The sequence below is a fragment of the Cavia porcellus genome, unplaced genomic scaffold, assembly GCF_034190915.1.
Source record: "Cavia porcellus strain 051 isolate PalLab524CR breed Dunkin Hartley unplaced genomic scaffold, mCavPor4.1 scaffold_45, whole genome shotgun sequence".
In the NCBI taxonomy this organism is placed as follows: Eukaryota; Metazoa; Chordata; class Mammalia; order Rodentia; family Caviidae; genus Cavia; species Cavia porcellus.
In genome coordinates, this window is record NW_026947528.1 from 3,730,000 (window position 1) to 3,752,880 (window position 22,881).

Consider the following 22,881-nt stretch of genomic DNA (forward strand, 5'->3'; position numbering starts at 1 on the left):
TTTAAAATGCCAAGGGCATTTGAGAAATTCTTGGCTGCTGAATTGTCCCTTTTTTCAAATTTCTCTTAGGTAAGACACTCCAGCTTCTTCAAACCATGGTACTGTTCCTTCCATGTAAAAAACCAAAGCAAAAAACAAAATAAATTAAAACAAAACCCATCAAATTACATTTGAGAACACACAATTGCTCAGCAGGCCCACTATTCAAGAAGCTAGAGGTACAGAAGCCTCAGCCTTCAGCCCATGACCTGAAGTTTTGTCTCTATCATGGTCCCTCAATTCCCTGGCATGTCCACATTAACTCATGAATCTTTACTCATTTCCTCTTCAAATGCACAGGATCCAATATATTTGAAAACTGTTCACCTGGGCTGTAATCATCCAAGGACACACAAGAGGAAGGGCAGCCACCCCCTTGCCTGGGGCCCTGGAGCTTATCACAATAGAAATGGAAACTTGAACAAGGGGAGCCAAAACAAAGAGAGGCATATTCCTAAAGCCTGAAGCACAGAACCTACCTATAGACCAGTAGTGGGATTTCACAAATTATGTAAGAATCTCTGTGCACATGCTTGACATGGTCGCTCATGCCTCTAATCCCAGCAATCTGGGGGCTGAGGTGCATGGATCCTTGGGTGTTCTAGTCCATCTTGTGCTACGAATTTATCTCAAGGCCTCTTTCAACAACTACATAAGATGCTGTTTCCAAAAACAGGACAACAGAAAACTAGACACACTTGGTCCAGGTCCCTGGGTTCACTACATGAGTTGTGGAGTCTAAATGTTCCATGCCATGAGAAAATACCTGGGATTTTTAGTGAAAGGGGCATTTGCATCCCTTTTCTAAGGGTTTCCCTTTCGCCATGTTACATTTGAATTCTGGGGAAACCTGCTGGTGATAAGCTATCTAGCATTATGTTGGTTTAGGTATCGAGCTAGTATCTCATGTTTAGTGTTCAGGGTTATGCTGGAATGGCTGCAGACCTCCTTGAAATAGCGATTGCAGACAAGTGAACCCGAGGAAGCTGGATAGTTGAAGCAGGGACTCCAAATATTCATGCACTGCAAGGATTCACTTTCATTTTGGGACTCATCTTCTGGTTGCTGGTTTTTAGTGCTAACTGATACTACCATGGTGGCAGTAATCCAGCAGAGACTGCATGTATGGTTTGCATGTTTGTTTCCCAAGCCACCAGAAACTTGGCAGAACCCAAATCATTGTGGCATTTTCTTTACTCCCCTGAAACATTTGGCTTTCTAAGTTTGAAAATGGAATAGACTGGACTAGTCAAGTTTGAACAACATATACCACAAACAGAGCTAAAGACAGAGCCAATTACTTCCCTCCACTTGTCAAAATATGTCAAATTTGCTTGATCACCACAACTTCAAAGAAAATTCTGAGGCAACATAGAGAGGTTAATCAAATACTGCATGACTGGAATAGCTGTGGTTTTATGAGGTGTAAAGTTGTAGAGTTGGGCTGAAACTGTTCACAGAAATCCACAGGCTTGTGGTTGCCAGGCAACCACACTGCGTTGTGATTGGCTGAACATCACTGTGAGGTGGATTTTAGGCTCTAGGTTTGAAAATTTAAAGACTGGGGTAGTCAAGTTTGGAACCCATCGACCACAGACAGACCAAAAGGTCTTTCAATTACTTCCCTCCACTTCTCAAAATATGTCAAATTTTCTTGATCACTACAACTGTAAAAAAAATTCTGAGGCAACATAGAGAGTCTAATCAAATACTGCTTGATTGGAATGGCTGTGGTTGTATGAGATGGAAAGCTGCAGAGTTGGGCTGAAACAGTTCACAGAAATCCACAAGCTTGTGGTTGCCAGGCAACCACACTTGTCAGTGATTGGCTGAGCACCATTGTGAGCTGGACTTTAGGCTCTAGGATACAAGTGTGCAGTAGGAGACCTGAGTCACAATGCTAGGCCTTGCCATGGAGACCTCAGTGGCACAGAGTACCTTGTAGGGCAAGATTTAAATAGGGTGAATATTCTTGGCCTGGTATGCCACAATATTCTCTCTGAAGGCTTCACTGCTCAGAATTTGTGGATGGAAATGCTTGCCAATCTACACATGGATGTACTTTCAAAGGGATATGAAATATGCCAGGGCCTGGCAGATGATCTCTGCCATGTCCTATCCTTGAGCATACGCTTTTCTCTTGCCATGTCTGTCATTTGGCTGAGTCCTGTTCCATAATCTATTCAGTCAAGACTTGCTGGCATCATTCACCTGCAGTATAAGAGCTTTCTCTGAAATTTCTCGGCAGAAATCCTCTGCAAGCACATAGCTTTGGATATGAGAGACAGTGGTGGAAGTTGAATTTCAAGGGCAGATATTTGAAAACAATGAAACAAGCCCCGAATAAGATCTTTACATGTTTCCCAGATGAATATGTTTGGAAATACGGGGGAAGATGGAGATCAAGGCTGAGAAGGGTGCACACCCATTTCAAGGTACAAAAACCAGGGAAAAACATGGGAAAGCAAGAGAGCTGGTTAATCTGATGTAAAAATCTTTGATGATGAAAGGAAAATTATATTCTCATGATGATATATTCAGGCTGTAGAAGTGAACTTCTCATGTTGGTTGTCCTATGTGTGGCCTTCTGCATTGGGCAGTGGATGCAGGACAGGAGATCTTCAAATAAATCTGGTGGAACACAAAATACTGAAAAAAAATCAGCCTAAATCCTGTATATTCCTTCCCTTTGAGAACATATATGGATAATGTACGAAGTTTCAAAAGAGAAAAAGTCTATTGAGTCATGGTTTGAACAATGAAATGGTCACTTCACATGACATTTTGAATTTTGCTTTCACTCTTGCTCATGTACGGGGCCTGAGTAAAGCAGAATGCAGAGTAAGCCTCTTCAATAGTTGTGCATTCCATAAGTGGTTTTAAAACCAGTGAAACCCTTTGGACTTAGTGTTTGTATTTAATTGGTTGATTGGCTTTTCAAATTGTTTGTTTTACTATTTTTAACGTTGTGAGACAGGGAAGCCCTCACTCATAGTGATTTAGACCTCTCCAAAAGCTCTGAAGTTATTCATGTAACAGCTATTACATGTTATAAGTTTCTCCTATTAAAACTTGAAAGACAAACAGACTCTGCTACTTTTCATCTAAATTCAGTGTTGGGCTAAATTCAGTGTTGGACTTTTTACAAGTCCTTTGAAATGTGTCCTCCTCTAGTCACTGGTCGTGCTGGAATTTACTTTCTTGTGAAGACAGGAGTTGAGCAATTTGACACAAGTACAGTTTGCCACTACTCTGGACACCTGGTTAAATATCGAGTTCCCTAAATGGTGTGTGTTTTACTTTGATCTCTGCTCACACTTTGCTCATCCAGTTAGAACCACAGGGCTCCAGGCCATAGCGTTCCAGGACCAAACAAGAAAATTTCCATTCCGTTTTGGGAGTTCATTCGTCTCTCATAATTACTTTTTCCACAAATGTGTGCTACAGGAGAGGCCCTGTCCAAATGTGGAGAGGCCCATTTTCATTCACTCACTTTCAGACTTTCTAAGATTTTCAGTTACTAGAGGTTTGCCCAGACTTGCCATTGTCAAGGGACAGTGCACTTCACTTGAAGTTGTGCAGTATTACTTCATGGGTCCTCGTGGAAATTCCAACAATGCGAAACTCGTGCTCTAGTCATCTCCAAGTGTTTCTGCGTAAGAAAGTATAACTAACAAAGGATGTGGTTTCAAGCAGAATGAGGAAAGGAGGGATTATCTTTATTTCAGTGCAGGTTGACCTTTCAAAGAAACAGTAATTCCTATCAAATAGGAGGTAAAACCTTTTGTAAAGAGACATGGACATGACACGCTCAATTTATGTCACTTTTTTTTAAAATGCCAAGGGCATTTGAGAAATTCTTGGCTGTTGAATTGTCCCTTTTTTCAAATTTCTCTTAGGTAAGACACTCCAGCTTCTTCAAACCATGAAGTACTGTTCCTTCCATGTAAAAACCCAAAGCAAAAAACAAAATAAATTAAAACAAAACCAATCAAATTACATTTGAGAACACACAATTGCTCAGCAGGCCCACTATTCAAGAAGCTAGAGGTACAGAAGCCTCAGCCTTCAGCCCATGGCCTGAAGTTTTGTCTCTATCATGGTCCATCAATTCCCTGGCATGTTCACATTAACTCATGAATCTTTACTCATTTCCTCTTCAAATGCACAGGATCCAATATATTTGAAAACTGTTCACCTGGGCTGTAATCATCCAAGGACACACCAGAGGAAGGGCAGCCACCCCCTTGCCTGGGGCCTTGGAGCTTATCACAATAGAAATGGACACCTGAACAAGGGGACCCAAAACAAAGAGAGGCACATTCCTAAAGCATGAAGCACAGAAGCTACCTATAGACCAGTTTTGGGATTTCACAAATTATGTAAGAATCTCTGTGCACATGCTTGGCATGGTCACTCATGCCTCTAATCCCAGCAATCTGTTGGCTGAGATGGATGGATCCTTGTGAGTTGCAGTCCATCTTGGGCTACGAATTTATCTCAATGCCTCTTTCAACAACTACATAAGATGCTGTTTCCAAAAGGAGGACAACAGAAAACTAGACACACTTGGTCCAGGTCCCTGGGTTCACTACATGAGTTGTGGAGTCTAAATATTCCATGCCATGAGAAAATACTTGGGATTTTTAGTGAAAGGGGCATTTGCATCCCTTTTCTAAGGGTTTCCCTTTCACCATGTTACATTTGAATTCTGGGAAAACCTGCTGGTGATAAGCTATCTAGCATTATGTTGGTTTAGGTATTGAGCTGGTACCTCATGATTAGTGTTCAGGGTTATGCTGGAATGGCTGCAGACCTCCTTGAAATAGCGATTGCAGAAAAGTGAACCTGAGGAAGCTGGATAGTTGAAGCAGGCACTCCAAATATTCATGCACTGCAAGGATTCACTTTCATTTTGGGACTCATCTTCTGGTTGCTGGCTTTTAGTGCTAACTGATACTACCACGGTGGCAGTAATCCAGCAGAGACTGCACGTATAGTTTGCATGTTTCCTTCCCAAGCCACCAGAAACTTGGCAGAATCCAAATCATTGTGGCATTTTCTTTACTCCCCTGAAACATTTAGCTTTCTAACTTTGAAAATGGAATAGACTGGTCTAGTCAAGTTTGGACCCCATGTACCACCAACAGAGCTAAAGACAGAGCCAATTACTTCCCTCCACTTGTCAAAATATGTCAAATTTGCTTGATCACCACAACTTCAAAGAAAATTCTGAGGCAACATAGAGAGGTTAATCAAATACTGCATGATTGGAATAGCTGTGGTTTTATGAGGTGTAAAGTTGCAGAGTTGGGCTGAAACTGATCACAGAAAACCACAGGCTTGTGGTTGCCAGGCAACCACACTGGGTTGTGATTGGCTGAACATCACTGTGAGGTGGATTTTAGGCTCTAGGTTTGAAAATTTAAAGACTGGGGTAGTCAAGTTTGGAACCCATCGACCACAGACAGACCAAAAGGTCTTTCAATTACTTCCCTCCACTTCTCAAATTATGTCAAATTTTCTTGATCACTACAAGTGTAAAAAAAATTCTGAGGCAACATAGAGAGGCTAATCAAATACTGCTTGATTGGAATGGCTGTGGTTGTATGAAATGGAAAGCTGCAGAGTTGGGCTGGAACAGTTCACAGAAATCCACAAGCTTGTGGTTGCCAGGCAACCACACTGGGCTGTGATTGGCTGAGCACCATTGTGAGCTGGACTTTAGGCTCTAGGATACAAGTGTGCAGTAGGAGACCCGAGTCACAATGCTAGGCCTTGCCATGGAGACCTCAGTGGCACAGAGGACCTTGTAGGCCAAGATTTAAATAGGATGAATATTCTTGGCATGGTATGCCACAATATTCTCTCTGAAGGCTTCACTGCTCAGAATTTGTGGATGGAAATGCTTGCCAATCTACACATGGATGTACTTTCAAAGGGATATGAAATATGCCAAGGCCTGGCAGATGATCTCTGCCATGTCCTATCCTTGAGCATACGCTTTTCCCTTGTCATGTCTGTCAATTGGCTGAGTCCTGTTCCATAATCTATTCAGTCAAGACTTGCTGGCGTCATTCACCTGTAGTATAAGAGCTTTCTGTGAAATTTCTCAGCAGAAATCCTCTGCAAGCACATAGCGTTGGATATGAGAGACAGTGGTGGAAGTTGAATTTCAAGGGCAGATATTTGAAAACAATGAAACAAGCCCCGAATAAGATCTTTACATGTTTCCCAGATGAATATGTTTGGAAATACGGGGGAAGATGGAGATCAAGGCTGAGAAGGGTGCAAACCCATTTCAAGGCACAAAAACCAGGGAAAAACATGGGAAAGCAAGAGAGCTGGTTAATCTGATGTAAAAATCTTTGATGATGAAAGGAAAATTATATTCTCATGATGATATATTCAGGCTGTAGAAGTGAACTTCTCATGTTGGTTGTCCTATGTGTGGCCTTCTGCATTGGGCAGTGGATGCAGGACAGGAGATCTTCAAATAAATCTGGTGGAACACAAAATACTGAAAAAAAAATCAGCCTAAATCCTGTGTATTCCTTCGCTTTGAGAACATATATGGATAATGTATGAAGTTTCAAAAGAGAAAAAGTCTATTGGGTCATGGTTTCAACAATGAAATGGTCACTTCACATGACATTTTGAATTTTGCTTTCACTCTTGCTCATGTACCGGGCCTGAGTAAAGCAGAAATCAGAGTAAGCCTCTTCAATAGTTGTGCATTCCATAAGTGGTTTTAAAACCAGTGAAACCCTTTGGACTTAGTGTTTGTATTTAATTGGTTGATTGGCTTTTCAAATTGTTTGTTTTACTATTTTTAACTTTGTGAGACAGGGAAGCCCTCACTCATAGTGATTTAGACCTCTCCAAAAGCTCTGAAGTTATTCATGTAACAGCTATTACATGTTATAAGTTTCTCCTATTAAAACTTGAAAGACAAACAGACTCTGCTACTTTTCATCTAAATTCAGTGTTGGGCTAAATTCAGTGTTGGACTTTTTACAAGTCCTTTGAAATGTTCCTACTCTAGTCACTGGTCGTGCTGGAATTTACTTTCTTGTGAAGACGGGGGTTGAGCAAATTGACACAAGTACAGTTTGCCACTACTCTGGACACCTGGTTAAATATAGAGTTCCCTAAATGGTGTGTGTTTTACTTTGATCTCTGCTCACACTTTGCTCATCCAGTTAGAACCACAGGGCTCCAGGCCATAGCGTTTCAGGCCCAAACAAGAAAATTTCCATTCCGTTTTGGGAGTTCATTCGTCTCTCATAATTACTTTTTCCACAAATGTGTGCTACAGGAGAGGCCCTGTCCAAATGTGGAGCGGCCCATTTTCATTCACTCACTTTCAGACTTTCTAAGATTTTCAGTTACTAGAGTTTTGCCCAGACTTGCCATTGTCAAGGGACAGTGCACTTCACTTGAAGTTGTGCAGTATTACTTCATGGATCCTCGTGGAAATTCTACCAATGCGAAACTCGTGCTGTCGTCATCTCCAAGTGTTTCTACGTAAGAAAGTATAACTAACAAAGGATGTGGTTTCAAGCAGAATGAGGAAAGGAGGGATTATCTTTATTTCAGTGCAGGTTGACCTTTCAAAGAAACAGTAATTCCTATGAAATAGGAGGTAAAATCTTTTGTAAAGAGACATGGACATGACACGCTCAATTTATGTCACTTTTTTTAAAATGCCAAGGGCATTTGAGAAATTCTTGGCTGCTGAATTGTCCCTTTTTTCAAATTTCTCTTAGGTAAGACACTCCAGCTTCTTTAAACCATGGTACTGTTCCTTCCATGTAAAAAACCAAAGCAAAAAACAAAATAAATTAAAACAAAACTGAAAAATTACATTTGAGAGCACACAATTGCTCAGCAGGCCCACTATTCAAGAAGCTAGAGGTACAGAAGCCTCAGCCTTCAGCCCGTGGCCTGAAGTTTTGTCTCTATCATGGTCCCTCAATTCCCTGGCATGTCCACATTAACTCATGAATCTTTACTCATTTCCTCTTCAAATGCACAGGATCCAATATATTTGAAAACTGTTCACCTGGGCTGTAATCATCCAAGGACACACCAGAAGAAGGGCAGCCACCCCCTTGCCTTGGGCCTTGGAGCTTATCACAATAGAAATGGACACCTGAACAAGGGGAGCCAAAACAAAGAGAGGCACATTCCTAAAGCCTGAAGCACAGATGCTACCTATAGACCAGTAGTGGGATTTCACAAATTATGTAAGAATCTCTGTGCACATGCTTGGCATGGTCACTCATGCCTCTAATCCCAGCAATCTGGGGGCTGAGGTGGATGGATCCTTGGGAGTTCTAGTCCATCTTGGGCTACGAATTTATCTCAAGGCCTCTTTCAACAACTACGTAAGATACTGTTTCCAAAAAGAGGACAACAGAAAACTAGACACACTTGGTCCAGGTCCCTGGGTTCACTTTATGAGTTGTGGAGTCTAAATATTTCATGCCATGAGAAAATACCTGGGATTTTTAGTGAAAGGGGCATTTATATCCCTTTTCTAAGGGTTTCTCTTTCACCATGTTACATTTGAATTCTGGGAAAACCTGCTGGTAATAAGCTATCTAGCATTATGTTGGTTTAGGTATCGAGTTAGTACCTCATGTTTAGTGTTCAGGGTTATGCTGGAATGGCTGCAGACCTCCTTGAAATAGCGATTGCAGACAAGTGAACCCGAGGAAGCTGGATAGTTGAAGCAGGCACTCCAAATATTCATACACTGCAAGGATTCACTTTCATTTTGGGACTCATCTTCTGGTTGCTGGTTTTTATTGCTAACTGATACTACCATGGTGGCAGTAATCCAGCAGAGACTGCATGTATGGTTTGCATGTTTGCTTCCCAAGCCACCAGAAACTTGGCACAACACAAATCATTGTGGCATTTTCTTTACTCCCCTGAAACATTTGGCTTTCTAAGATTGAAAATGGAATAGACTGGACTAGTCAAGTTTGGACCCCATGTACCACCAACAGAGCTAAAGACAGAGCCAATTACTTCCCTCCACTTGTCAAAATATGTCAAATTTGCTTGATCACCACAACTTCAAAGAAAATTCTCAGGCAACTTAGAGAGGTTAATCAAATACTGCATGATTGGAATAGCTGTGGTTTTATGAGGTGTAAAGTTGCAGAGTTGGGCTGAAACTCATCACAGAAAACCACAGGCTTGTGGTTGCCAGGCAACCACACTGGGCTGTGATTGGCTGAACATCACTGTGAGGTGGATTTTAGGCTCTAGGTTTGAAAATTTAAAGACTGGGGTAGTCAAGTTTGGAACCCATCGCCCACAGACAGACCAAAAGGTCTTTCAATTACTTCCCTCCACTTCTCAAAATATGTCAAATTTTCTTGATCACTACAACTGTAAAAAAAAATTCTGAGGCAACATAGAGAGGCTAATCAAATACTGCTTGATTGGAATGGCTGTGGTTGTATGAGGTGGAACGCTGCAGAGTTGGGCTGAAACAGTTCACAGAAATCCACAAGCTTGTGGTTGCCAGGCAACCACACTGGGCTGTGATTGGCTGAGCACCATTGTGAGCTGGACTTTAGGCTCTAGGATACAAGTGTGCAGTAGGAGACCTGAGTCACAATGCTAGGCCTTGCCATGGAGACCTCAGTGGCACAGAGGACCTTGTAGGGCAAGATTTAAATAGGATGAATATTCTTGGCCTGGTATGCCACAATATTCTCTCTGAAGGCTTCACTGCTCAGAATTTGTGGATGGAAATGCTTGCCAATCTACACATGGATGTACTTTTAATGGGATATGAAATATGCCAGGGCCTGGCAGATGATCTCTGCCATGTCCTATCCTTGAGCATACGCTTTTCCCTTGTCATGTCTGTCATTTGGCTGAGTCCTGTTCCATAATCTATTCAGTCAAGACTTGCTGGCATCATTCACCTGCAGTATAAGAGCTTTCTGTGAAATTTCTCAGCAGAAAATCTCTGCAAGCACATAGCGTTGGATATGAGAGACAGTGGTGGAAGTTGAATTTCAAGGGCAGATATTTGAAAACAATGAAACAAGCCCCGAATAAGATCTTTACATGTTTCCCAGATGAATATGTTTGGAAATACGGGGGAAGATGGAGATCAAGACTGAGAAGGGTGCACACCCATTTCAAGGTACAAAAACCAGGGAAAAACATGGGAAACAAGAGAGCTGGTTAATCTGATGTAAAAATCTTTGATGATGAAAGGAAAATTATATTCTCATGATGATATATTCAGGTTGTAGAAGTGAACTTCTCATGTTGGTTGTCCTATGTGTGGCCTTCTGCATTGGGCAGTGGATGCAGGACAGGAGATCTTCAAATAAATCTGGTGGAACACAAAATACTGAAAAAAAAATCAGCCTAAATCCTGTGTATTCCTTCGCTTTGAGAACATATATGGATAATGTACGAAGTTTTAAAAGAGAAAAACTCTATTGGGTCATGGTTTCAACAATGAAATGGTCAGTTCACATGACATTTTGAATTTTGCTTTCACTCTTGCTCATGTACCGGGCCTGAGTAAAGCAGAATTCAGAGTAAGCCTCTTCAATAGTTGTGCATTCCATAAGTGGTTTTAAAACCAGTGAAACCCTTTGGACTTAGTGTTTGTATTTAATTGGTTGATTGGCTTTTCAAATTGTTTGTTTTACCATTTTTAACTTTGTGAGACAGGGAAGCCCTCACTCATAGTGATTTAGACCTCTCCAAAAGCTCTGAAGTTATTCATGTAACAGCTATTACATGTTATATGTTTCTCCTATTAAAACTTGAAAGACAAACAGACTCTGCTACTTTTCATCTAAATTCAGTGTTGGGCTAAATTCAGTGTTGGACTTTTTACAAGTCCTTTGAAATGTTCCTACTCTAGTCACTGGTCGTGCTGGAATTTACTTTCTTATGAAGACAGGAGTTGAGCAAATTGACACAAGTACAGTTTGCCACTACTCTGGACACCTGGTTAAATATAGAGTTCCCTAAATGTGTGTGTTTTACTTTGATCTCTGCTCACACTTTGCTCATCCAGTTAGAACCACAGGGCTCCAGGCCCAAACAAGAAAATTTCCATTCTGTTTTGGGAGTTCATTCGTCTCTCATAATTACTTTTTCCACAAATGTGTGCTACAGGAGAGGCCCTGTCCAAATGTGGAGAGGCCCATTTTCATTCACTCACTTTCAGACTTTCTAAGATTTTCAGTTACTAGAGTTTTGCCCAGACTTGCCATTGTCAAGGGACAGTGCACTTCACTTGAAGTTGTGCAGTATTACTTCATGGGTCCTCATGGAAATTCCACCAATGCTAAACTCGTGCTGTAGTCATCTTCAAGTGTTTCTGCGTAAGAAAGTATAACTAACAAAGGATGTGGTTTCAAGCAGAATGAGGAAAGGAGGGATTATCTTTATTTCAGTGCAGGTTGACCTTTCAAAGAAACAGTAATTCCTATGAAATAGGAGGTAAAATCTTTTGTAAAGAGACATGGACATGACACGCTCAATTTATGTCACTTTTTTTTAAAATGCCAAGGGCATTTGAGAAATTCTAGGCTGCTGAATTGTCCCTTTTTTCAAATTTCTCTTAGGTATGACACTCCAGCTTCTTCAAACCATGGTACTGTTCCTTCCATGTAAAAAACCAAAGCAAAAAACAAAATAAATTAAAACAAAACCCATCAAATTACATTTGAGAACACACAATTGCTCAGCAGGCCCACTATTCAAGAAGCTAGAGGTACAGAAGCCTCAGCCTTCAGCCCATGGCCTGAAGTTTTGTCTCTATCATGGTCCCTCAATTCCCTGGCATGTCCACATTAACTCATGAATCTTTACTCATTTCCTCTTCAAATGCACAGGATCCAATATATTTGAAAACTGTTCACCTGGGCTGTAATCATCCAAGGACACACCAGAGGAAGTGCAGCCACCCCCTTGCCTGGGGCCTTGGAGCTTATCACAATAGAAATGGACACCTGAACAAGGGGAGCCAAAAGAAAGAGAGGCATATTCCTAAAGCCTGAAGCACAGAAGCTACCTATAGACCAGTAGTGGGATTTCACAAATTATGTAAGAATCTCTGTGCACATGCTTGGCATGGTCGCTCATGCCTCTAATCCCAGCAATCTGGGGGCTGAGGTGGATGGATCCTTGGGAGTTCTAGTCCATCTTGGGCTACAAATTTATCTCAAGGCCTCTTTCAACAACTACATAAGATGCTGTTTCCAAAAAGAGGACAACAGAAAACTAGACACACTTGGTCCAGGTCCCTGGGTTAACCAAATGAGTTGTGGAGTCTAAATATTCCATGCCATGAGAAAATACCTGGGATTTTTAGTGAAATGGGCATTTATATCCCTTTTCTAAGGGTTTCTCTTTCACCATGTTACATTTGAATTCTGGGAAAACCTGCTGGTGATAAGCTATCTAGCATTATGTTGGTTTAGGTATCGAGTTAGTACCTCATGTTTAGTGTTCAGGGTTATGCTGGAATGGCTGCAGACCTCCTTGAAATAGCGATTGCACACAAGTGAACCCGAGGAAGCTGGATAGTTGAAGCAGGTACTCCAAATATTCATGCACTGCAAGGATTCACTTTCATTTTGGGACTCATCTTCTGGTTGCTGGTTTTTAGTGCTAACTGATACTACCATGGTGGCAGTAATCCAGCAGAGACTGCATGTATGGTTTGCATGTTTGCTTCCCAAGCCACCAGAAACTTGGCAGAAATGAAATCATTGTGGCATTTTCTTTACTCCCCTGAAACATTTGGCTTTCTAAGTTTGAAAATGGAATAGACAGGACTAGTCAAGTTTGGACCCCATATACCACCAACAGAGCTAAAGACAGAGCCAATTACTTCCCTCCACTTGTCAAAATATGTCAAATTTGCTTGATCACCACAACTTCAAAGAAAATTCTCAGGCAACTTAGAGAGGTTAATCAAATACTGCATGATTGGAATAGCTGTGGTTTTAAGAGGTGTAAAGTTGCAGAGTTGGGCTGAAACTGTTCACAGAAAACCACAGGCTTGTGGTTGCCAGGCAACCACACTGGGCTGTGATTGGCTGAACATCACTGTAAGGTGGATTTTAGGCTCTAGGTTTGAAAATTTAAAGACTGGGGTAGTCAAGTTTGGAACGCATCGACCACAGACAGACCAAAAGGTCTTTCAATTACTTCCCTCCACTTCTCAAAATATGTCAAATTTTCTTGATCACTACAACTGTAAAAAAAAATTCTGAGGCAACATAGAGAGGCTACTCAAATACTGCTTGATTGGAATGGCTGTGGTTGTATGAGATGGAAAGCTGCAGAGTTGGGCTGAAACAGTTCACAGAAATCCACAAGCTTGTGGTTGCCAGGCAACCACACTGGGCTGTGATTGGCTGAGCACCATTGTGAGCTGGACTTTAGGCTCTAGGATACAAGTGTGCAGTAGGAGACCTGAGTCACAATGCTAGGCCTTGCCATGGAGACCTCAGTGGCACAGAGGACCTTGTAGGGCAAGATTTAAATAGGATGAATATTCTTGGCCTGGTATGCCACAATATTCTCTCTGAAGGCTTCACTGCTCAGAATTTGTGGATGGAAATGCTTGCCAATCTACACATGGATGTACTTTCAAAGGGATATGAAATATGCCAGGGCCTGGCAGATGATCTCTGCCATGTCCTATCCTTGAGCATACGCTTTTCCCTTGTCATGTCTGTCATTTGGCTGAGTCCTGTACCATAATCTATTCAGTCAAGACTTGCTGGCATCATTCACCTGCAGTATAAGAGCTTTCTGTGAAATTTCTCAGCAGAAATCCTCTGCAAGCACATAGCGTTGGATATGAGAGACAGTGGTGGAAGTTGAATTTCAAGGGCAGATATTTGAAAACAATGAAACAAGCCCCGAATAAGATCTTTACATGTTTCCCAGATGAATATGTTTGGAAATACGGGGGAAGATGGAGATCAAGGCTGACAAGAGTGCACACCTATTTCAAGGTACAAAAACCAGGGAAAAACATGGGAAAGCAAGAGAGCTGGTTAATCTGATGTAAAAATCTTTGATGATGAAAGGAAAATTATATTCTCATGATGATATATTCAGGCTGTAGAAATGAACTTCTCATGTTGGTTTTCCTATGTGTGGCCTTCTGCATTGGGCAGTGGATGCAGGACAGGATATCTTCAAATAAATCTGGTGGAACACAAAATACTGAAAAAAAAATTAGCCTAAATCCTGTGTATTCCTTCGCTTTGAGAACATATATGGATAATGTACGAAGTTTCAAAAGAGAAAAAGTCTATTGTGTCATGGTTTCAACAATGAAATGGTCACTTCACATAACATTTTGAATTTTGCTTTCACTCTTGCTCATGTACCGGGACTGAGTAAAGCAGAATTCAGAGTAAGCCTCTTCAATAGTTGTGCATTCCATAAGTGGTTTTAAAACCAGTGAAACCCTTTGGACTTAGTGTTTGTATTTAATTGGTTGATTGGCTTTTCAAATTGTTTGTTTTACCATTTTTAACTTTGTGAGACAGGGAAGCCCTCACTCATAGTGATTTAGACCTCTCCAAATGCTCTGAAGTTATTCATGTAACAGCTATTACATGTTATAAGTTTCTCCTATTAAAACTTGAAAGACAAACAGACTCTGCTACTTTTCATCTAAATTCAGTGTTGGGCTAAATTCAGTGTTGGACTTTTTACAAGTCCTTTGAAATGTTCCTACTCTAGTCACTGGTCGTGCTGGAATTTACTTTCTTGTGAAGACGGGGGTTGAGCAAATTGACACAAGTACAGTTTGCCACTACTCTGGACACCTGGTTAAATATAGAGTTCCCTAAATGGTGTGTGTTTTACTTTGATCTCTGCTCACACTTTGCTCATCCAGTTAGAACCACAGGGCTCCAGGCCATAGCGTTCCAGGCCTAAACAAGAAAATTTCCATTCCGTTTTGGGAGTTCATTCGTCTCTCATAATTCCTTTTTCCACAAATGTGTGCTACAGGAGAGGCCCTGTCCAAATGTGGAGCGGCCCATTTTCATTCACTCACTTTCAGACTTTCTAAGATTTTCAGTTACTAGAGTTTTGCCCAGACTTGCCATTGTCAAGGGACAGTGCACTTCACTTGAAGTTGTGCAGTATTACTTCATGGATCCTCGTGGAAATTCTACCAATGCGAAACTCGTGCTGTCGTCATCTCCAAGTGTTTCTACGTAAGAAAGTTTAACTAACAAAGGATGTGGTTTCAAGCAGAATGAGGAAAGGAGGGATTATCTTTATTTCAGTGCAGGTTGACCTTTCAAAGAAACAGTAATTCCTATGAAATAGGAGGTAAAATCTTTTGTAAAGAGACATGGACATGACACGCTCAATTTATGTCACTTTTTTTAAAATGCCAAGGGCATTTGAGAAATTCTTGGCTGCTGAATTGTCCCTTTTTTCAAATTTCTCTTAGGTAAGACACTCCAGCTTCTTTAAACCATGGTACTGTTCCTTCCATGTAAAAAACCAAAGCAAAAAACAAAATAAATTAAAACAAAACCGAAAAATTACATTTGAGAGCACACAATTGCTCAGCAGGCCCACTATTCAAGAAGCTAGAGGTACAGAAGCCTCAGCCTTCAGCCCGTGGCCTGAAGTTTTGTCTCTATCATGGTCCCTCAATTCCCTGGCATGTCCACATTAACTCATGAATCTTTACTCATTTCCTCTTCAAATGCACAGGATCCAATATATTTGAAAACTGTTCACCTGGGCTGTAATCATCCAAGGACACACCAGAAGAAGGGCAGCCACCCCCTTGCCTTGGGCCTTGGAGCTTATCACAATAGAAATGGACACCTGAACAAGGGGAGCCAAAACAAAGAGAGGCACATTCCTAAAGCCTGAAGCACAGATGCTACCTATAGACCAGTAGTGGGATTTCACAAATTATGTAAGAATCTCTGTGCACATGCTTGGCATGGTCACTCATGCCTCTAATCCCAGCAATCTGGGGGCTGAGGTGGATGGATCCTTGGGAGTTCTAGTCCATCTTGGGCTACGAATTTATCTCAAGGCCTCTTTCAACAACTACGTAAGATACTGTTTCTAAAAAGAGGACAACAGAAAACTAGACACACTTGGTCCAGGTCCCTGGGTTCACTTTATGAGTTGTGGAGTCTAAATATTTCATGCCATGAGAAAATACCTGGGATTTTTAGTGAAAGGGGCATTTATATCCCTTTTCTAAGGGTTTCTCTTTCACCATGTTACATTTGAATTCTGGGAAAACCTGCTGGTAATAAGCTATCTAGCATTATGTTGGTTTAGGTATCTAGCTAGTACCTCATGTTTAGTGTTCAGGGTTATGCTGGAATGGCTGCAGACCTCCTTGAAATAGCGATTGCAGACAAGTGAACCCGAGGAAGCTGGATAGTTGAAGCAGGCACTCCAAATATTCATGCACTGCAAGGATTCACTTTCATTTTGGGACTCATCTTCTGGTTGCTGGATTTTAGTGCTAACTGATACTACCATGGTGGCAGTAATCCAGCAGAGACTGCATGTATGGTTTGCATGATTGCTTCCCAAGCCACCAGAAACTTGGCAGAACCCAAATCATTGTGGCATTTTCTTTACTCCCCTGAAACATTTGGCTTTCTAAGTTTGAAAATGGAATAGACTGGACTAGTCAAGTTTGGACAACATATACCACCAACAGAGCTAAAGACAGAGCCAATTACTTCCCTCCACTTGTCAAAATATGTCAAATTTGCTTGATCACCACAACTTCAAAGAAAATTCTGAGGCAACATAGAGAGGTTAATCAAATACTGCATGACTGGAATAGCTGTGGTTTTATGAGGTGTAAAGTTGCAGAGTTGGGCTCAAACTGTTCACAGAAATCCACAGGCTTGTGGTTGCCAGGCAACCACACTGCGTTGTGATTGGCTGAACATCACTGTGAGGTGGATTTTAGGCTCTAGGTTTGAAAATTTAAAGACTGGGGTAGTCAAGTTTGGAACCCATGACCACAGACAGACCAAAAGGTCTTTCAATTACTTCCCTCCACTTCTCAAAATATGTCAAATTTTCTTGATCACTACAACTGTAAAAAAAAATTCTGAGGCAACATAGAGAGGCTAATCAAATACTGCTTGATTGGAATGGCTGTGGTTGTATGAGATGGAAAGCTGCAGAGTTGGGCTGAAACAGTTCACAGAAATCCACAAGCTTGTGGTTGCCAGGCAACCACACTGGGCTGTGATTGGCTGAGCACCATTGTGAGCTGGACTTTAGGCTCTAGGATACAAGTGTGCAGTAGGAGACCTGAGTCACAATGCTGGGCGTTGCCATGCAGACCTCAGTGGCACAGAGGACCTTGTAGGGCAAGATTTAAATAGGATGAATATTCTTGGCCTGGTATGCCACAATATTCTCTCTGAAGGCTTCACTGCTCAGAATTTGTGGATGGAAATGCTTGCCAATCTACACATGGATGTACTTTCAAAGGGATATGAAATATGCCAGGGCCTGGCAGATGATCTCTGCCATGTCCTATCCTTGAGCATACGCTTTTCTCTTGTCATGTCTGTCATTTGGCTGAGTCCTGTTCCATAATCTATTCAGTCAAGACTTGCTGGCATCATTCACCTGCAGTATAAGAGCTTTCTGTGAAATTTCTCAGCAGAAATCCTCTGCAAGCACATAGCTTTGGATATGAGAGACAGTGGTGGAAGTTGAATTTCAAGGGCAGATATTTGAAAACAATGAAACAAGCCCCGAATAAGATCTTTACATGTTTCCCAGATGAATATGTTTGGAAATACGGGGGAAGATGGAGATCAAGTCTGACAAGAGTGCACACCTATTTCAAGGTACAAAAACCAGGGAAAAACATGGGAAAGCAAGAGAGCTGGTTAATCTGATGTAAAAATCTTTGATGATGAAAGGAAAATTATATTCTCATGATGATATATTCAGGCTGTAGAAATGAACTTCTCATGTTGGTTTTCCTATGTGTGGCCTTCTGCATTGGGCAGTGGATGCAGGACAGGAGATCTTCAAATAAATCTGGTGGAACACAAAATACTGAAAAAAAATCAGCCTAAATCCTGTATATTCCTTCCCTTTGAGAACATATATGGATAATGTACGAAGTTTCAAAAGAGAAAAAGTCTATTGAGTCATGGTTTCAACAATGAAATGGTCACTTCACATCACATTTTGAATTTTGCTTTGACTCTTGCTCATGTACGGGGCCTGAGTAAAGCAGAATGCAGAGTAAGCCTCTTCAATAGTTGTGCATTCCATAAGTGGTTTTAAAACCAGTGAAACCCTTTGGACTTAGTGTTTGTATTTAATTGGTTGATTGGCTTTTCAAATTGTTTGTTTTACTATTTTTAACGTTGTGAGTCATGGAAGCCCTCACTCATAGTGATTTAGACCTCTCCAAAAGCTCTGAAGTTATTCATGTAACAGCTATTACATGTTATAAGTTTCTCCTATTAAAACTTGAAAGACAAACAGACTCTGCTACTTTTCATCTAAATTCAGTGTTGGGCTAAATTCAGTGTTGGACTTTTTACAAGTCCTTTGAAATGTGTCCTCCTCTAGTCACTGGTCGGGCTGGAATTTACTTTCTTGTGAAGACAGGAGTTGAGCAAATTGACACAAGTACAGTTTGCCACTACTCTGGACACCTGGTTAAATATAGAGTTCCCTAAATGGTGTGTGTTTTACTTTGATCTCTGCTCACACTTTGCTCATCCAGTTAGAACCACAGGGCTCCAGGCCATAGGGTTCCAGGCCCAAACAAGAAAATTTCCATTCCGTTTTGGGAGTTCATTCATCTCTCATAATTACTTTTTCCACAAATGTGTGCTACAGGAGAGGCCCTGTCCAAATGTGGAGAGGCCCATTTTCATTCACTCACTTTCAGACTTTCTAAGATTTTCAGTTACTATAGGTTTGCCCAGACTTCCCATTGTCAAGGGACAGTGCACTTCACTTGAAGTTGTGCAGTATTACTTCATGGGTCCTCGTTGAAATTCCACCAATGCGAAACTCGTGCTGTAGTCATCTCCAAGTGTTTCTGCGTAAGAAAGTATAACTAACAAAGGATGTGGTTTCAAGCAGAATGAGGAAACGAGGGATTATCTTTATTTCAGTGCAGGTTGACCTTTCAAAGAAACAGTAATTCCTATCAATTAGGAGGTAACATCTTTTGTAAAGAGACATGGACATGACACGCTCAATTTATGTCACTTTTTTTAAAATGCCAAGGGTAATTGAGAAATTCTTGGCTGCTGAATTGTCCCTTTTTTCAAATTTCTCTTAGGTAAGACACTCCAGCTTCTTCAAACCATGGTACTGTTCCTTCCATGTAAAAAACCAAAGCAAAAAACAAAATAAATTAAAACAAAACCCATCAAATTACATTTGAGAACACACAATTGCTCAGCAGGCCCACTATTCAAGAAGCTAGAGGTACAGAAGCCTCAGCCTTCAGCCCATGGCCTGAAGTTTTGTCTCTATCATGGTCCCTCAATTCCCTGGCATGTCCACATTAACTCATGAATCTTTACTCATTTCCTCTTCAAATGCACAGGATCCAATATATTTGAAAACTGTTCACCTGGGCTGTAATCATCCAAGGACACACCAGAGGAAGGGCCGCCACCCACTTGCCTGGGGCCTTGGAGCTTATCACAATAGAAATGGACACCTGAACAAGGGGACCAAAAACAAAGAGAGGCACATTCCTAAAGCCTGAAGCACAGAAGCTACCTATAGACCATTTTTGTTATTTCACAAATTATGTAAGAATCTCTGTGCACATGCTTGGCATGGTCGCTCATGCCTCTAATCCCAGCAATCTGTTGGCTGAGATGGATGGATCCTTGTGAGTTGCAGTCTATCTTGGGCTATGAATTTATCTCAAGGCCTCTTTCAACAACTACATAAGATGCTGTTTCCAAAAGGAGGACAACAGAAAACTAGACACACTTGGTCCAGGTCCCTGGGTTCACTACATGAGTTGTGGAGTCTAAATATTCCATGCCATGAGAAAATACTTGGGATTTTTAGTGAAAGGGGCATTTGCATCCCTTTTCTAAGGGTTTCCCTTTCACCATGTTACATTTGAATTCTGGGAAAACCTGCTCGTGATAAGCTATCTAGCATTATGTTGGTTTAGGTATTGAGCTGGTACCTCATGATTAGTGTTCAGGGTTATGCTGGAATGGCTGCAGACCTCCTTGAAATAGCGATTGCAGACAAGTGAACCTGAGGAAGCTGGATAGTTGAAGCAGGCACTCCAAATATTCATGCACTGCAAGGATTCACTTTCATTTTGAGACTCATCTTCTGGTTGCTGGATTTTAGTGCTAACTGATACTACCATGGTGGCAGTAATCCAGCAGAGACTGCACGTATGGTTTGCATGTTTGCTTCCCAAGCCACCAGAAACTTGGCAGAACCCAAATCATTGTGGCATTTTCTTTACTCCCCTGAAACATTTGGCTTTCTAAGTTTGAAAATGGAATAGACTGGACTAGTGAAGTTTGGACACCATGTACCACCAACAGAGCTAAAGACAGAGCCAATTACTTCCCTCCACTTGTCAAAATATGTCAAATTTGCTTGATCACCACAACTTCAAAGAAAATTCTCAGGCAACATAGAGAGGTTAATCAAATACTGCATGATTGGAATAGCTGTGGTTTTATGAGGTGTAAAGTTGCAGAGTTGGGCTGAAACTGTTCACAGAAATCCACAGGCTTGTGGTTGCCAGGCAGCCACGCTGGGTTGTGATTGGCTGAACATCACTGTGAGGTGGATTTTAGGCTCTAGGTTTGAAAATTTAAAGACTGGGGTAGTCAAGTTTGGAACCCATCGCCCACAGACAGACCAAAAGGTCTTTCAATTACTTCCCTCCACTTCTCAAAATATGTCAAATTTTCTTGATCACTACAACTGTAAAAAAAAATTTTGAGGCAACATAGAGAGTCTAATCAAATACTGCTTGATTGGAATGGCTGTGGTTGTATGAGATGGAAAGCTGCAGAGTTGGGCTGAAACAGTTCACAGAAATCCACAAGCTTGTGGTTGCCAGGCAACCACACTGGGCTGTGATTGGCTGAGCACCATTGTGAGCTGGACTTTAGGCTCTAGGATACAACTGTGCAGTAGGAGACCTGAGTCACAATGCTGGGCGTTGCCATGGAGACCTCAGGGGCACAGAGGACCTTGTAGGGCAAGATTTAAATAGGATGAATATTCTTGGCCTGGTATGCCACAATATTCTCTCTGAAGGCTTCACTGCTCAGAATTTGTGGATGGAAATGCTTGCCAATCTACACATGGATGTACTTTCAAAGGGATATGAAATATGCCAGGGCCTGGCAGATGATCTCTGCCATGTCCTATCCTTGAGCATACGCTTTTCTCTTGTCATGTCTGTCATTTGGCTGAGTCCTGTTCCATAATCTATTCAGTCAAGACTTGCTGGCATCATTCACCTGCAGTATAAGAGCTTTCTGTGAAATTTCTCAGCAGAAATCCTCTGCAAGCACATAGCTTTGGATATGAGAGACAGTGGTGGAAGTTGAATTTCAAGGGCAGATATTTGAAAACAATGAAACAAGCCCCGAATAAGATCTTTACATGTTTCCCAGATGAATATGTTTGGAAATACGGGGGAAGATGGAGATCAAGTCTGACAAGAGTGCACACCTATTTCAAGGTACAAAAACCAGGGAAAAACATGGGAAAGCAAGAGAGCTGGTTAATCTGATGTAAAAATCTTTGATGATGAAAGGAAAATTATATTCTCATGATGATATATTCAGGCTGTAGAAATGAACTTCTCATGTTGGTTTTCCTATGTGTGGCCTTCTGCATTGGGCAGTGGATGCAGGACAGGAGATCTTTAAATAAATCTGGTGGAACACAAAATACTGAAAAAAAATCAGCCTAAATCCTGTATATTCCTTCCCTTTGAGAACATATATGGATAATGTACGAAGTTTCAAAAGAGAAAAAGTCTATTGAGTCATGGTTTCAACAATGAAATGGTCACTTCACATCACATTTTGAATTTTGCTTTGACTCTTGCTCATGTACGGGGCCTGAGTAAAGCAGAATGCAGAGTAAGCCTCTTCAATAGTTGTGCATTCCATAAGTGGTTTTAAAACCAGTGAAACCCTTTGGACTTAGTGTTTGTATTTAATTGGTTGATTGGCTTTTCAAATTGTTTGTTTTACTATTTTTAACGTTGTGAGACATGGAAGCCCTCACTCATAGTGATTTAGACCTCTCCAAAAGCTCTGAAGTTATTCATGTAACAGCTATTACATGTTATAAGTTTCTCCTATTAAAACTTGAAAGACAAACAGACTCTGCTACTTTTCATCTAAATTCAGTGTTGGGCTAAATTCAGTGTTGGACTTTTTACAAGTCCTTTGAAATGTGTCCTCCTCTAGTCACTGGTCGGGCTGGAATTTACTTTCTTGTGAAGACAGGAGTTGAGCAAATTGACACAAGTACAGTTTGCCACTACTCTGGACACCTGGTTAAATATAGAGTTCCCTAAATGGTGTGTGTTTTACTTTGATCTCTGCTCACACTTTGCTCATCCAGTTAGAACCACAGGGCTCCAGGCCATAGGGTTCCAGGCCCAAACAAGAAAATTTCCATTCCGTTTTGGGAGTTCATTCATCTCTCATAATTACTTTTTCCACAAATGTGTGCTACAGGAGAGGCCCTGTCCAAATGTGGAGAGGCCCATTTTCATTCACTCACTTTCAGACTTTCTAAGATTTT